Source organism: Cimex lectularius, unplaced genomic scaffold (genome assembly GCF_000648675.2).
Source record: "Cimex lectularius strain Harlan isolate CLEC.00 unplaced genomic scaffold, Clec_2.1 scaffold95, whole genome shotgun sequence".
Lineage (NCBI taxonomy): Eukaryota > Metazoa > Arthropoda > Insecta > Hemiptera > Cimicidae > Cimex > Cimex lectularius.
This window is the reverse complement of record NW_019392779.1, coordinates 1,494,890-1,508,973: the sequence shown is the minus strand read 5'-3', so window position 1 is coordinate 1,508,973 and position 14,084 is coordinate 1,494,890. Positions and strand designations below refer to the sequence as shown.

Here is a 14,084-nt window from a genome sequence, read left to right as displayed (position 1 = left end):
ACACAGTATAATTATGTATATAATTAAGGTGTAATAATTCTCTAGGGCTTAAATTACCCCTGTGTATGAACTAGTTGCAAAGTTTACAATTTTTCGCCAGACTGAAATACATCCACTTTGCAAGTTAAAAAGCCGGTCCTGATAACCGTTCAGGAATGCGCCGAAGGAACCCGGAAAAGCCGCCTACACTAAAGATCTTCCTGAAAACGTTCCTACGTCTCCTTTCAGTTCGGGAGGGGAGATTTGAAAAAAGGAAAAAGAGGTCCTTTCTGCTTCGAGGAAACGCGAGCTGGATCGAGAATGATTCACGGAACGCATCCTGAGAAAATTTCCCTGGTGTTATTTCAACGAATAAATTATAACGACCGGGGAAAACGATTTTTCAGTTATTAAAATATACAATAACAACAAACCTCAGGGTCTTTATTTTATTGTTTATATTTGCAAGGAAAACAGTAGATGATGGTTAGTAAATTAAGGAAATCTATCATTCAGAATGGCTTCGACGTACCCGTGTGTCTCGGACAAAGGGTCAAAAACTTTACGATAATTTTTTGATATTACTTTAAAAAAAAAGCAGTGGGCTATGCCGGGATTTGAACCCTGAACGGCTACCGAGGCAAATACAAGAAACCCGAACTGCTCGGCCGCCGATAGTTAAATGGAATTTGGGGAAATAACTACCTCCCGGATTTGACTGATAATTCTCGGAAGTGTTTTCGATATTGTAAGAAGGGCTCACCTGGGTCCGGATAGTTTCGCTTGGGTTAATTTATTAACTACTACGTTACGTGTTTATTCAAGCAAAGATTTACCGTCTGGTCGCGATAGATGGGCGTCCATTCTTGGAATGTCGTGTACCTACGTGAGAAGGAAAAGCTAAATTTAGCCAAAACGAGTCGCTTCCTCATTTATAATTATATAACCATTTTGGCCGATCGCCAGCTGTTTTTTTTTCTATAACACAACATAATAAACACGCAAGGAATGCCTGGCTCATAAAAGGGATGAGTCCTGATCATATCAGATTTGATAAAAAGTCTCGCAATGATAAGAATCCAATATTTATAAAACCATAAAGTAACAACAAATATTTTATAATAATACACTTAAGTACACACGTTTGAACAAGTAGACATGACATATTTGGAGTTGTTCATCATATAAAGATATGTTAATAAATTGGTATTTGTCTTTTGACAAACAATTTAATCCTTTACAAAATACGTGGGATTATTATAATCCACTATTATAAATTGGCCGGTGTCCGAGACTCGTTTGGCGCCAAACGGCGTGTCTTGGCGGACCCAAAAATGGCCGCATCACTTTTGAGGGTAGATAATTGAGCAAGTTAGATATTTAATTATTGACCCCAGATTGAGTTAAATCATCAATTAATTATACCATAATAATATAGAAATGTAGGTCGATGAAGAGTGAGATAGGGAAAAAGTGATAGAGAGAGTGGAGAGGAGAGAGAGAGAGAGAGAGAGAGAGAGAGAGAGAGAGAGAGAGTGAGAAGGTGGAGAGGTAGCTAGACATACTGTTAGAAACAAAGGAAGAAATGGGTATGTTCATTGGTATAAGTAGATATGAAAGTAAGTTCCGAGACAAAAGATAGGTAGATATATAAGTAGATAGACATTTAGATAGATAAGTATAAAAATTGATTGATGGATAGAAAGTAGAGAGAAAGGTAGACAGGTAGCTAGGCACAAAAGGAGAAAAAGGGAGGTAGGTCGTTTGGTAGACACACAGATTGGTAGATAGATCGATAGATAGATAGTGTGTGTGTAAGAGAGAGAGTGAGGGAGGGAGAGAGGGAGAGAGAGAGATAGAGAGAGAGAGAGAGATCGGTATGTCTCTCTTTCTCTCTCTCTCTCTCTCTCTCTCTCACTCTCTCTCTCTCTCTCTCTGACTTTTATTGAGATATACTGTAAGAGGATGTAGCTGTGGAAAGGACAAATGTGTTATCAAGAAGATGGGTGGATGAGTAAGTTTAGCGAAAGTGATGGTTGGTTTTGTCAGTCAGGCGCGTTATGTAATTTAATTGTTGTTATTGCTCTAACGGAAACAAATAACGATCTTGGTTTTTCGATGGGCTTTTTTGGATCGGTGAATCCGCCCCGGAGGACCAAATCAAAAATAAACGTCATATTACTTACAGGATTATAGTTTTTTTTTAAATTAGCATATATGTGATAAATATTGCATTTTTTATCTGGAAAAATTTGCACAATTTATTTACTAAGAATAGCATAAAATCTGAACTTTTTTTACGATATTTATTTAGAAATCGTGAGATGCGGTCTGGTCACTAATCATCACAGATTTTTTTACGATACTGATTTTTTTTTAAATTTGTCATAAATTTGTATTTTATGTTCAACTTGAGTTTCTATTGTACCCTTACTTATATTAGATTTTTTTAATATGCACAAAATATACTTCAATGATAATCCATATTGCAAGATCCATCCTAAGACGGTTAACTGACAAGTAGTATGCACTCAACAATAAAATAATTTTCTGTGAGTTTATGGGATATGTTTAAAATTAACTGCGATAATCAATATAATTTCCTTAATGAATACTGATTATTGATTAATACAATCTCAAATTTCAAAATTGAGCCTATCAGTTCTCGCAAACCGCTGGCAATTCCAGCTTTTGTAATTTACAATCAATTACGGGCAGGCTTAGAGAACCAGGTTAGGATCCAGGGGCTATCAATGAGGTCATTTTAGCCCCCAATGCAGTCAGTTCTCAAAACCAAGTCCATCTCTCAGTCACTAATAAATACATTTTCCTCATCTACATACAATTTGGGGTAATGGTGTACTCGATATTTTTCTATCAACCTTCACACACACACACACACACACACGCACACGCACGCGCACGCGCACACGCACACGCACGCGCGCGCACACACACACACACACACACACACACACACACACAATCTATCTATTTAGTTTTTGGAGTTCTACCTATTTTTTTTCTTGTATTCTATTTGTAAAATAAATGGTACAGACCAAAAGCGTCTGCATAAATTGTATGTATAATGTATAACATAAATCATGTTAAGTGGAAGAAAGGTTCACGAGTCCTAACTATGCATGGTTAAATAATACGTTAAATCAATCAATAAATCGCTCTTTTTTCCTTCTCACTTTTTCTCATTCTCTTTATATTTATGTATTTACCTTTCATTCTTCTCTATCATTCTCTCTCTCTCTCTCTCTCTCTCTCTCTCTCTCTCTCTCTCTCTCTCACACACACACACACACACACACATTATATTTTGTTATCTGTCTGTCAATCTATCTACCTGAATATGTCTTTCTATTTATCTGTCAATTTATTTAGCTACCTGTCTATTTGTCAATTATTAGCTATCTGTCTGTCTTTATATATACAGGGTGAATTGCTACTCGTGTTACAAACTTCTCCAGTAGATTCTTCACCCTAAAATGAACAAAAAAGTTCATATTGTCCATGGTCCGATTCTCAACCATTTCAGAGTAATTTCGCTTTTTATCGATTTTGAAAGATATCACGTCCTGGCGTCGGAAAATCGTGATATCTTTTAATCTAAACATTTCTCTTAAAATCTATAAGCACCGTTGAAATCCCCGTTAATTTTTAGAGAGAATCAAAATCATAATTCCATTGAAATTTTTTAATTTAATTTAATGCCCATTTAGTATGTAATGCTTAAGAAGTTTACAAACAGCTAGAAGGTCAAGGAAGAAAGACCCAAACGTTTTGCCACCTTCATCTTCTTATTGAAAAATTAACGGGGATTTCAACGGTGCTTATAGATTTTAAGAGAAATGTTTAGATTAAAAGATATCACGATTTTCCGACGCCAGGACGTGATATCTTTCAAAATCGATAAAAAGCGAAATTACTCTGAAATGGTTGAGAATCGGACCATGGTCAATATGAACTTTTTTGTTCATTTTAGGGTCAAGAATCTACTGGTGAAGTTTGTAGCACGAGTAGCAAGTCACTCTCAAACATTAGCAATCCTTGAACCACCATTTTTTCTCTTTTTGTCATCAACATCTTGGTCTCACAACCACTAAATAAGAAAATGACGAGTGCGTTGGAAGCGTTATTAAATCAGGTAGTTTTCCTCAAATTTGCTGCCTTCTGAGACTAAAATTAGAAACTCTGGATTACTTTATACACTTTCCGATTTACACAATTTTCCACTCTTTTTGTAGTTCTGGCTGAAATAAAACACAAAAAATTAGCCCAAACATTTTGCCACCGTCATCTTCTTATTGAAAAATTAACGGGAATTTCAACGGTGCTATTAGATTTTCAGAGAAATGTTTAGATTAAAAGATATCACGATTTTCCGACGCCAGGACGTGATATCTTTCAAAATCGATAAAAAGCGAAATTACTCTGAAATGGTTGAGAATCGGACCATGGACAATATGAACTTTTTTGTTCATTTTAGGGTGAAGAATCTACTGGAGAAGTTTGTAGCACGAGTAGCAATTCACCCTGTATATATATATATATATATATAAAGACAGACAGATAGATAATACACGGGACAAGAATATTTTACGGATTTGTTAGACGGCCTAGGCGGACCGAAAATGCATTACTTCACATCTGTTCATTAGTGGTAAATTAGCCACATTTTAAGATTGAGCTACATAATTATATGATAATTGCGATCAGACTGACTTTTGAAAAATTATATTTGGCACCCTTAGGATTTAAAAAGATTGATTTGTTGTATAAAATCAACCAGAGACGACCTAGAAGTGTTGTTTGAGGGAAATATTCACTTTTTATTAATTGCAAGGCGGTACGCGTTCAAGCGACGAGTGAAACACGGATAAATTATTCTAAACGATGGGCCTCATTTGCCGCAATCAGAGCCGACGAAAATATACGAATACACTTTTTCTAGAAGACGGCTTTTCGGCCGTCTGGACCCCGCCCAAGTACTTCTTTGCTCTGCCTTACAAATGTCCGGGGGGGGGGCGTCAGGCGGTAATACGCGCGGTGCCGCGTAGACGGCTTGCACACATACAGTCATCCAATTGAAGAAAAGTTCTGGGCTTTTCTTCATTTGGTAAGGGAATCTGGATGTAAAACTGTAACAAATTGATACACTCTATCCGCTGGCATTTTTTGACCTAAATATACCATATGCGAATATACCGTATAAACAGTATAAAACGTTAACACATACCTACTTTTGAGACTTGATTTAAATCGGGGAGGTAAAGAAAGGAGAATGACTTACAAACCACTGGCATTTCGGATGACAAATCTTTATTCAATTCCTCATGTTGAAACGTGATTAAATGAAAGTGGCTGCTTCGGTGGGCTGATTCGTCAGAGAAACTGTCCGTAGCCGATAGGTGGCCCTCGCAGGATCTTACTCCTAGGGGTCATCCTCACATGATTAGGAATAGGCCATGCGACGTTGACACATCCTCCGGACACATTGTCCGGCATGTAAAGAAAAGTTACTCGATATCTCACCTAGTTGAAGGGTGCAATTCAGTGGCATATAAAGAGCGTGTAGGAATACTATCCAATATGAGAATTGTGGTAGAGTATATAATAGAGATAGTTTTGTATCCCCAGTGTGTGTTAAAAAGTGAATGTATTTATTAGCGTAAATTTGTAATGTGAGAGGACCTATTGAGGAATCCTGAGTATCCCATCTACTTCATGTAGATTACTTCATATATATANTATAATGTGTAATTTAAAGAAAATCACACAAAGAAGAATTTAATTAAAATAATTTAAAGAAAATCACAATCTTATTAGGCGTTTGGGTGGGAAGTAATAAGCCAAATTGTGTTGCTCTGTAAAAATACAAAAGTAATTTATTACTAAGTAAAGTTTTATTATACAAATTTACCTGTAAAAATACAAAAGAAACGACAATTAGAGCTATTATTTGTGTTAGATTTTCAACACTTTAACAATGCACTCCTTACTTGTTATCTATTCTACAGGTTAACCTCCCTCTTAACAATCGAGTCGAGGTAGTGTGCGGCAAATTTCAAAATTAGTTTAAACAAATATAAATGTTCTCAAAAGAAGTATGACGTTAACATGTAACGTATATTTTGACTTCAAAAACCCAAAGCTCGAGCGATTTTATAAAACTAGTTCAGAAAGTGATGATGCAGGGCAATAGAATCAGCATGATCCTATCAGATCAATACACAGGTATAAATAAAACCTTTTTAGAGAAGGAGAATATAACCATTATATTTACTGCAGTAAATGCACCATTCTCGAATAGTCTGAATGAAAGGCTTAACCAAACACTAGTTAATAAAATTAGATGCAAGGTAAATGAAATGAAGGGAAAATTGGCCTGGATGACCATAGCTCATGAATGCACCCGAAGATATAATGAAACCGAGCATACAGTGACAGGATTTTCTCCTAAATACTTATTGGAAGGGAAAAATATTGCTATTTTTCCAGATGAATTGAAGCAAGAAACAACATCCAATGACCAAAGTCGTGATAAAAAACTTGCCTTAGAAAACACGATACGATCACACAACTATAATAAGCAACAGTTCGATAAAAAACAGAAGAAAGTGCGAATTCAGAGTAGGAGACTCGGTATATGTAGAAAACGGAAATCATTTAAACAGAAAATAATTAGATGAACTCAAAATTGGACCATATAAAGTTTTGGAAAAAATTTCAATCTCAATTTACAGAATAGATACTGGGCATAAAACATCAGAGTCAAATCTTTTCCATATAACAAAACTTGTTCCCGTTCCAGATTACGTAAAATAGAACATTAAAATAATTTTAAAAAATCAAATGGAGGGGGGATGTAAAAGAAAGTCGATGTTACATGTTAACGTCATACTTCTTGTAAGCACATTTATATTTGTTTAAACTAATTTTGAAATTTGCCGCGCACTACCTCGACTCGATTGTTAAGAGGGAGGTTAACGTGTAGAGTAGATAACACGTTAGGAGTGCATTGTTGAAGTGTTGAAAATCTAATATAAATAATAGCTCTAATTGTCGTTTCTTTTGTATGTTTACAGAGCAACACAATTTGGCTTGTCGCCTAATAAGATTGTGTATTTTCTTTAAATTACACATTATATGTATATAATAGNATATATATATATATATAACATCTGTCAACAAACACACACACACACATATATATATATATATAACATCTGTCAACAAACATATATATAACATCTGTACATCTGTCTGCCTGTCTTTCCCTGTATCTGTTGTCTGTCTATCTATCTATCTACATGTCTGTCCATCTGTCAATTTATTTAAGTTATTTATCTATCTATATATCTAACTATCTGTCTGTCTGACTATCTACCTACCTGTATGTCTTTCTCTCTATCTATCTGTGTCTTTGTGCTATCTATCTATAAATCTATTTGTCAGTCTATCTGTCTATCTATATATCTATCAACCTACCTAAATATTTATCTATCTGTCTACCTAAGGTCTGCGACATAATCCACCCTAATAGTTATATTTAAGCCCAACCCTAATAGTTAATGGGAATACGTTAAATTTTATTGATTAAATTAATTTTTTAATACGTAAATGATTTTTTTAATTTTAGATGTATCTTGCTTATTATCAGGCGGTGAAGTATTAATTCATGGAGATAATATGAAGAATTAATTTTCAAGTGGGGCAAAAGATAGTACATCTTTAGAATGTTTTTATTAAAAGTTAGATTAAATATTTAAAAAAAAAAGAATGGTAAAATTATTCTAATACCGCGCGTAGACTCAAACTTTCTTGAACGCAATTAGCAGTTGATTTGGAAGGTCGTAAAGGTACATCTTTAGAAAATTTCTTTCTTCCCATTCCTCTTGGATCGCGAGTTGCAACTCTATATTTTTTGGAACTATCGATAGCCCTGGGAAGACATCCCCAGACATTTTCAATTATAGTAAAATCCGAAGACCTCGTTAGCCATGCCAAACTATCAAACACTCAATCTATCCATCTATCTATCTACTTACCTACATATGTACCTATCTCGCCCTACGGATGCGTATCATATATTGAAACCCGTTTTGGTTATGCATAAATAAAATACAATCAAATCGAATCATGTTTTACTGCCAATCATAGCTATTTTTACCTATTAACCTAACCATCTTGTTATGTTCGTTTTTTTTTTGTAAATAAATCTGGAAAAAATATATGATGTACATTTTCTTATAATATGGTGAACCCATGGCCAAAATGTGAGTTAATAATGATTATTTTGCTATTTTTATTCACCCTCATTTTCTTAATGATTTATCTGAGTGATGTCAGGTTGTATGTCAACGGAATTTTCAGGCGGCAGCTTTTTCTTTTTTCAATATTTCCAAGAGAACAAAAAGGGGCGACAAGTTGAAACGCCATTCGGCTAAATCATCTTCTAAAATTAAACCTCCATCCGGAGAAACAACAAATCTCCGGTTGTCCCAAAGCCGTTGGCCCAGTTCGGAGGCGGCGAATCTGGCCCACCTCCTTGATTTATAAGAAACAGTCGGCCGTTCGGTGCCCCTATCCCGCCCCGTTGACCCTTCAGTCACCTCTTCTATTTGTGTAGCCGATGTCCTCTTTACCATATTCTAGATTGACCGGGAAAAATGGTCCCGGCTCCGGGTTATAAATATTATCTGTTGAGAACCTCGGAATGACGCTGACTGACAATTTCCCTGACGAAAAAACAATAAACGCAAACGAATAGACGTCGCTAGACCATAGAGACGCTTAAGACCCAAACAAGTACAACCCTCGCCCTGAAAATTCAAAAACACTGAAGCAAATCAAGCACGGTATTTTCAGAATCCTTGGCCTACATCTCCATGCCAAAATCCTATAGTAAAACTAAATCAAAAACGCATACCTCGATGATTTTGTACTTAGTAATATGGCCAATACGCGCTAACAAAACATGTAAAATCTCATGTGCCTAATGCAATCAAAAGTATCCTAAAACAGGCGTCCATATCTAGTAATAATGAACAAATAGCCTATGTCATTGCGCAAAATTAGAACATTGTTGTACTAAGGCACTCTCTACAGAATAAGGTACTATACAAATATTGGGTGCATGACCAGTATTGACACAGAAGTTTCTAAAACCATATACCTAGTGAAAACTGCGCCTTATCATAGAAATGTAATTTCAACCAAGAATCAAAGGCTATTACTTAAAATTAGAACAACGTTGTACAAAGGCTCTTTCCACAGAATCAGACACCCAAAAATTGGTTGGATGTCTAGTGCCGGAACTCGGAAAACTTATTAAATCTTGTGTTCCTAGTGTAATAGGGTCATTCTAGCAAAGAATCAAAGTCATTTCGCTAAACCAGAACTCTGTTCTATCAAGACACTTTCACTACATCGGGAACCAATGGTGGATGTAATAGATGGTTTGTACTCATTCTTGTAAGAAAACTTGTGTTCTAAACGCATTCAAATGTATCTCAAAATGGGCGACCATAACTGGTCGGTAAATCGTAATACAATGCGTGAAGAACCAAAGCAAAGAGCTAAAGTCATTTCCCAAAAATAAATTCTGTTGTAGCATGACAATGCAGCTTCATGTACCTCGCTCAAAATCTCCTAGAACCTCTTGTACCTATGGATTGCTAGTGTATCCTAAAATGGGCGACCATAGCTGGCCGGTAAATCGTAATACTATGCGTGAAGAACCAAAGCAAAGAGCTAAAATCATTTCCCAAAAATAAAATACTGTTGTAGCATGACAATGCAGCTTCACGTACCTCGCTCAAAATCTCCTAGAACCTTTTGTACCTATGGATTCAAATCTTAAAATGGGCGGCCATAAACAAATCGTAATGAACTTACTGAAGAACAACACAAAGCAAAGAGTTTAAATTGTTTTCTAAAACCGGACCGGTTGTACCAAGACAGCTTCAGGCACCCCCTCATATTTTGGACACATAGTCGGTCTGTATCTAGAATCCCTATAGAACCTTTGTACTTAATTTCTTTGAAAGCTAATCTTTAAAGCCAAAATAATCTCATGAAGATTCGTGCCACAGCAAAGACCTAAATTACTGTAACATTAGTGAACAATTGGATTAAATGGCATATTGTAAATCTAGAACAATGTTGGCACCAAAGCAGTTCTTCTTTGACAGTACATCAAGGACCATGAAAATAATATATATAAATATATGCTATGAAATTACATAATCCGACAAAAGGGATTTACATCCAACGCTAATGCATATGCAAATTATATGAATATGTTAGTAAATCTTACAAGTTTACATTACTGAAATATTTTTATTATATGTCAAATAAAAAGGTTTAGAATATGGTTCTATGTGATTGTACGATAACGTAAGAAAATTGATGGTGTTGGGCCTAAATAATAAATAATATTCCAATTTCAGATTAATTCTATTTTGTTGCGTTAATTAAGAAATAATTCAATTTTAGTTGGCAGCGATTAAAAATAATAAAGGGAAATTTATCGATTTTGAAGGTATATCTTCAATAGTCAACATTTGTTTGTGAAAAAATTACTAGAAAATTTTTTTGTAATAGAAAAAAAACTGTAGATATTCAACTCAAATAGGCCGTTCAAAATAATCCCATCTCGTCCCTGGCATTTATTGTTTGCGTATGAAAATATAATAAAAAGGATTCGCTCCAACCGCCCTAGTTCTATTTCGGTTCGATCTAGAACGATTATAGTTTCCCTGATCAAAACTTTGTCCTCGTATTTTTCGCAAGATCTGTTTTAATTTTGCACGGGCTCGTTTTTATTGTTTTTTTACAGATTAGAAATATATTGAGGGGGAGAGGGTTAGGAATTTTAACTTAGCATATATCATATAACCGTACGTTGGTTTCATGTCATATTTTATATAGTCACTACAATTTTTAGAATTAGATAACATAGTGAAATTGCTGTAACTGTCGGATACACCGTTCATTTAAGTCACCAGTGAGAGTGGACCAATTTCTTTATAACGTTTAGTCCTTTGAGGTTCCATCTATCGACGCTTTTGTACTAAACACACATTCAGGCTTATAAATACATTCTCACGCAACAGTTGACACTGAATATATCACCAGGCTTTTTACACATGCAATAAGAAATTTAACACAGATTAAAAAAACCTATAAAGTAGTACCACATGGCAATTCTAACTACCAAGTGTGCAGTGTTCTTTGAGTCATCCGCCCGGAGGACCAATGTTGTAATGTTGCTTTAAAGCAACTAAAATCGTCTGAATGTACATATGTCGGTGACGAAGAGATGAAGTGAGAGATGAGAGATTGAGAGAGAGTGGGAGGGAGAGAGAGACAGAGAGAGGGTGTAATGGAGGGAGGGAGAGAGAGGGAGGGAGAGAAAGGGAGAGAGAGAGAAGGAGAAAAAGAGGGAGGGAGAGGGAGAGAGAGAGAGGGAGGGAGAGAAGAGAAAGACACACAGAGAGAGAGAGAGAGAAAGAGAGAGAGAGAGAGAGAGAGAGAGAGAGAGAGAGAGAGAGCCAGAAAGAGGGTGTGATGGAGGGAGGGAGAGAAAGGGAGAGAGAGAGAAGGAGAGAAAGAGAGAGAGAGAGAGAGTGAGAGAGAGGGAGGGAGAGGGAGAGAAATTTAACATAGAAAAAAAACCTATAAAGTAGTACCACATAGCAATTCTAACTACCAAGTGTGCAGGGTTATTTGAGTCATCCGCCCGGAGGACCAATGTTGTAATGTTGCTTTAAAGCAACTAAAATCGTCTGAATGTACATATGTCGGTGAGGAAGAGATGAAGTGAGAGATTGAGAGAGAGGGGGAGGGAGAGAAAGAGGGAGAAGAGAGAGAGAGAGAGAGAGAGAGAGAGAGAGAGAGAAAGAAAGAGAGAGAGACTGAGGGAGGGTATGATGGAGGGAGGGAGAGAAAGGGAGGGAGAGAAAGGGAGAGAGAGAAAGGGAGAGAGTGATGGAGAGAGAGAGTGAAGGTGTGATGGAGGGAGGGAGAGAGAGAGAGGGAGTGAGAGAGTGACAGACATAGTAAGAGGAGGGAGTGAGAGAGGGGGAGGGAGAGAAAGAGGGAGAAGAGAGAGAGAGAGAGAGAGAGAGAGAGAGAGAGAAAGAAAGAGAGATAGATACAAAAAGATAAGATCTTGTGAGGATTACGAGCAGAATAAGTGTTGGATATGTCCAGGGTGTTGTTTAATTCTGAAGGACGAAAAAAAAATCGCAATCCATTTTCACAATTATCTTGTAAAAATTCAGGTTTTGAAAAAATAAATTGATCATGATGATGATTACGTTATTGCATTCCAAAGTAAGAATGATGTCCAAAAAATGGAAATAACCAATGTATCAGTAAATCTTAAAGACAAATTGAAAATAAAGTATGAAAACAATTATAATGAATTAGTCCCGTAGAACTTGTGAGAAAGTGAAAACCTAAGCACATTTACCGTCTGGATCCTTGAAATTTTCATTTTCTCTATGAATGTCAGCTTTGTATCGCTGGCTTCTGCCTCTTTTTGTATTATCTATGCTTGAAATATATTGGCATAAACAACTTAAAAGATTCAAGGCGTTGTTCGTTTTTTATTACAATTATATTTGTATTATTAACCCTACATACAGTGTGCATTTATCGTTTGGATCCTCAAAAGGTTCATTTTCTCCATGCATGTCCGGTTTGTTTCGCTGGGTTTTGCCTGTGTTTATATTATTATCTATGAGTGAAATATATTGACATAAAAGAACCGAAAAATGTCAAAGCAAGTTATACTTTTTTCATTACATTTTTTTATTGTTAACTAACTATGCAGGAAAATAAGTTGTCTTGCTGTAAGGAAAAGAATTTAAAAGAAAGAAAAGAATTGATTATATAAACAATCAAATATGAATTTATATCGTAAATAAAATTATTATGTTAATTTGCATCAAAAGACAGTTTTAATTGAAAGAAGTTGCGTCCGATTTTTCAATTTTTTCTAAAATGTAGCGTAAAATACATTGAAATATAAACTTAAAACCACCTTCTTTTTTATAAAAATTGCCCAAGCTGTATAATAATTACCATCCTCTTGTACAAAATAAACTGTTGCTCCCTTGTCTGGCCTACTTTTTAGGTCGTAAAAATACGTATGTTTAAAAAGATCCGACTAAAAATGGACTAAAATGGGAAAATCCTTTGAGGATTATGGGCCGAAAGGTTGGACATTTTTCAGGGTGGACTAGTTCCAAAAGAAGGGAATAACAGACCTTTAAAAAAATCCTACTTTTTAATCTCAGTTGACACAGCAATTTAAAAAATGGCGAATATTTTTCGAGTTTTGTCGCAATTCATCCCCTGCGTTTTTCGTTTATCATCAGCCAGCTTGTGCCAAAACTGAAAGAAATTGTATCTGTGCTAGCTTTGCGTGTTTTTCTCCCTTGTTTTGGTTTAAATAAATAATTCCCTGTAACCGTCCAAAGGGATAAAAGAGGCGGCCACAAGGCCTACTGCACCTCGACCTAAGTAGATCTACAGTACTACCCTGTTTTTTATAACTCTCTGGCCAGCTTCAGGTTGGTAAACAGCTTTCATAGCTTTGCCAGCAGCTCCTTAGTGGTTTTTCTTGTTATAGTTACAAGAACCTTCACAGAAACATGGAATATGTTCTGCGGTCTCCTCCTCTTTCTGGCAGTATCTGCACAGTGTTTCTTCTGTCTGTACTCCTATTCGGTGCATGTGCTCTCTCCTCCTTGCGACCTGCGAAAATAATGGTGCAGCCTTGAGGGCGAGGCAACTTCTCTAAAGCACAAGATGTACTCGGATCGGCAGGGGGCGGCGGGTGCTTTATCAGAGACACCCGTGGGTTAGGGTACCAGTCCTTTCTGCATAGACGGGGCAGGGTGCATAACCATTTGTACTACGGGGTAGCAGAAATATTCCAAAGTCCAGCCCCTGCTATTGGGAATGGATTCGTAGTGGTATGTGGCGACGCCCCTGGCGGGAACTTAGAGGAAAGGCTGTTCTTCTATTTGTGACCTTTGCCCGAGTACTTGCATATGACCATCGTTATAAACCCGCCCTCA

The 14,084-nt window shown here is 36.3% G+C and overlaps 1 protein-coding gene and 1 long non-coding RNA gene across 7 annotated transcripts in view; one reads left to right on the top strand and one right to left on the bottom strand.

The window, feature by feature from the left end:
• LOC106667812 (ecdysone-induced protein 74EF) overlaps positions 1-14,084 on the bottom strand; it is a 305,166-nt gene that overhangs the window by 92,989 nt on the left and 198,093 nt on the right. The window lies entirely within an intron of this gene.
• Positions 1-14,084, top strand: part of LOC112127191 — a 120,897-nt gene that overhangs the window by 105,041 nt on the left and 1,772 nt on the right. The window lies entirely within an intron of this gene.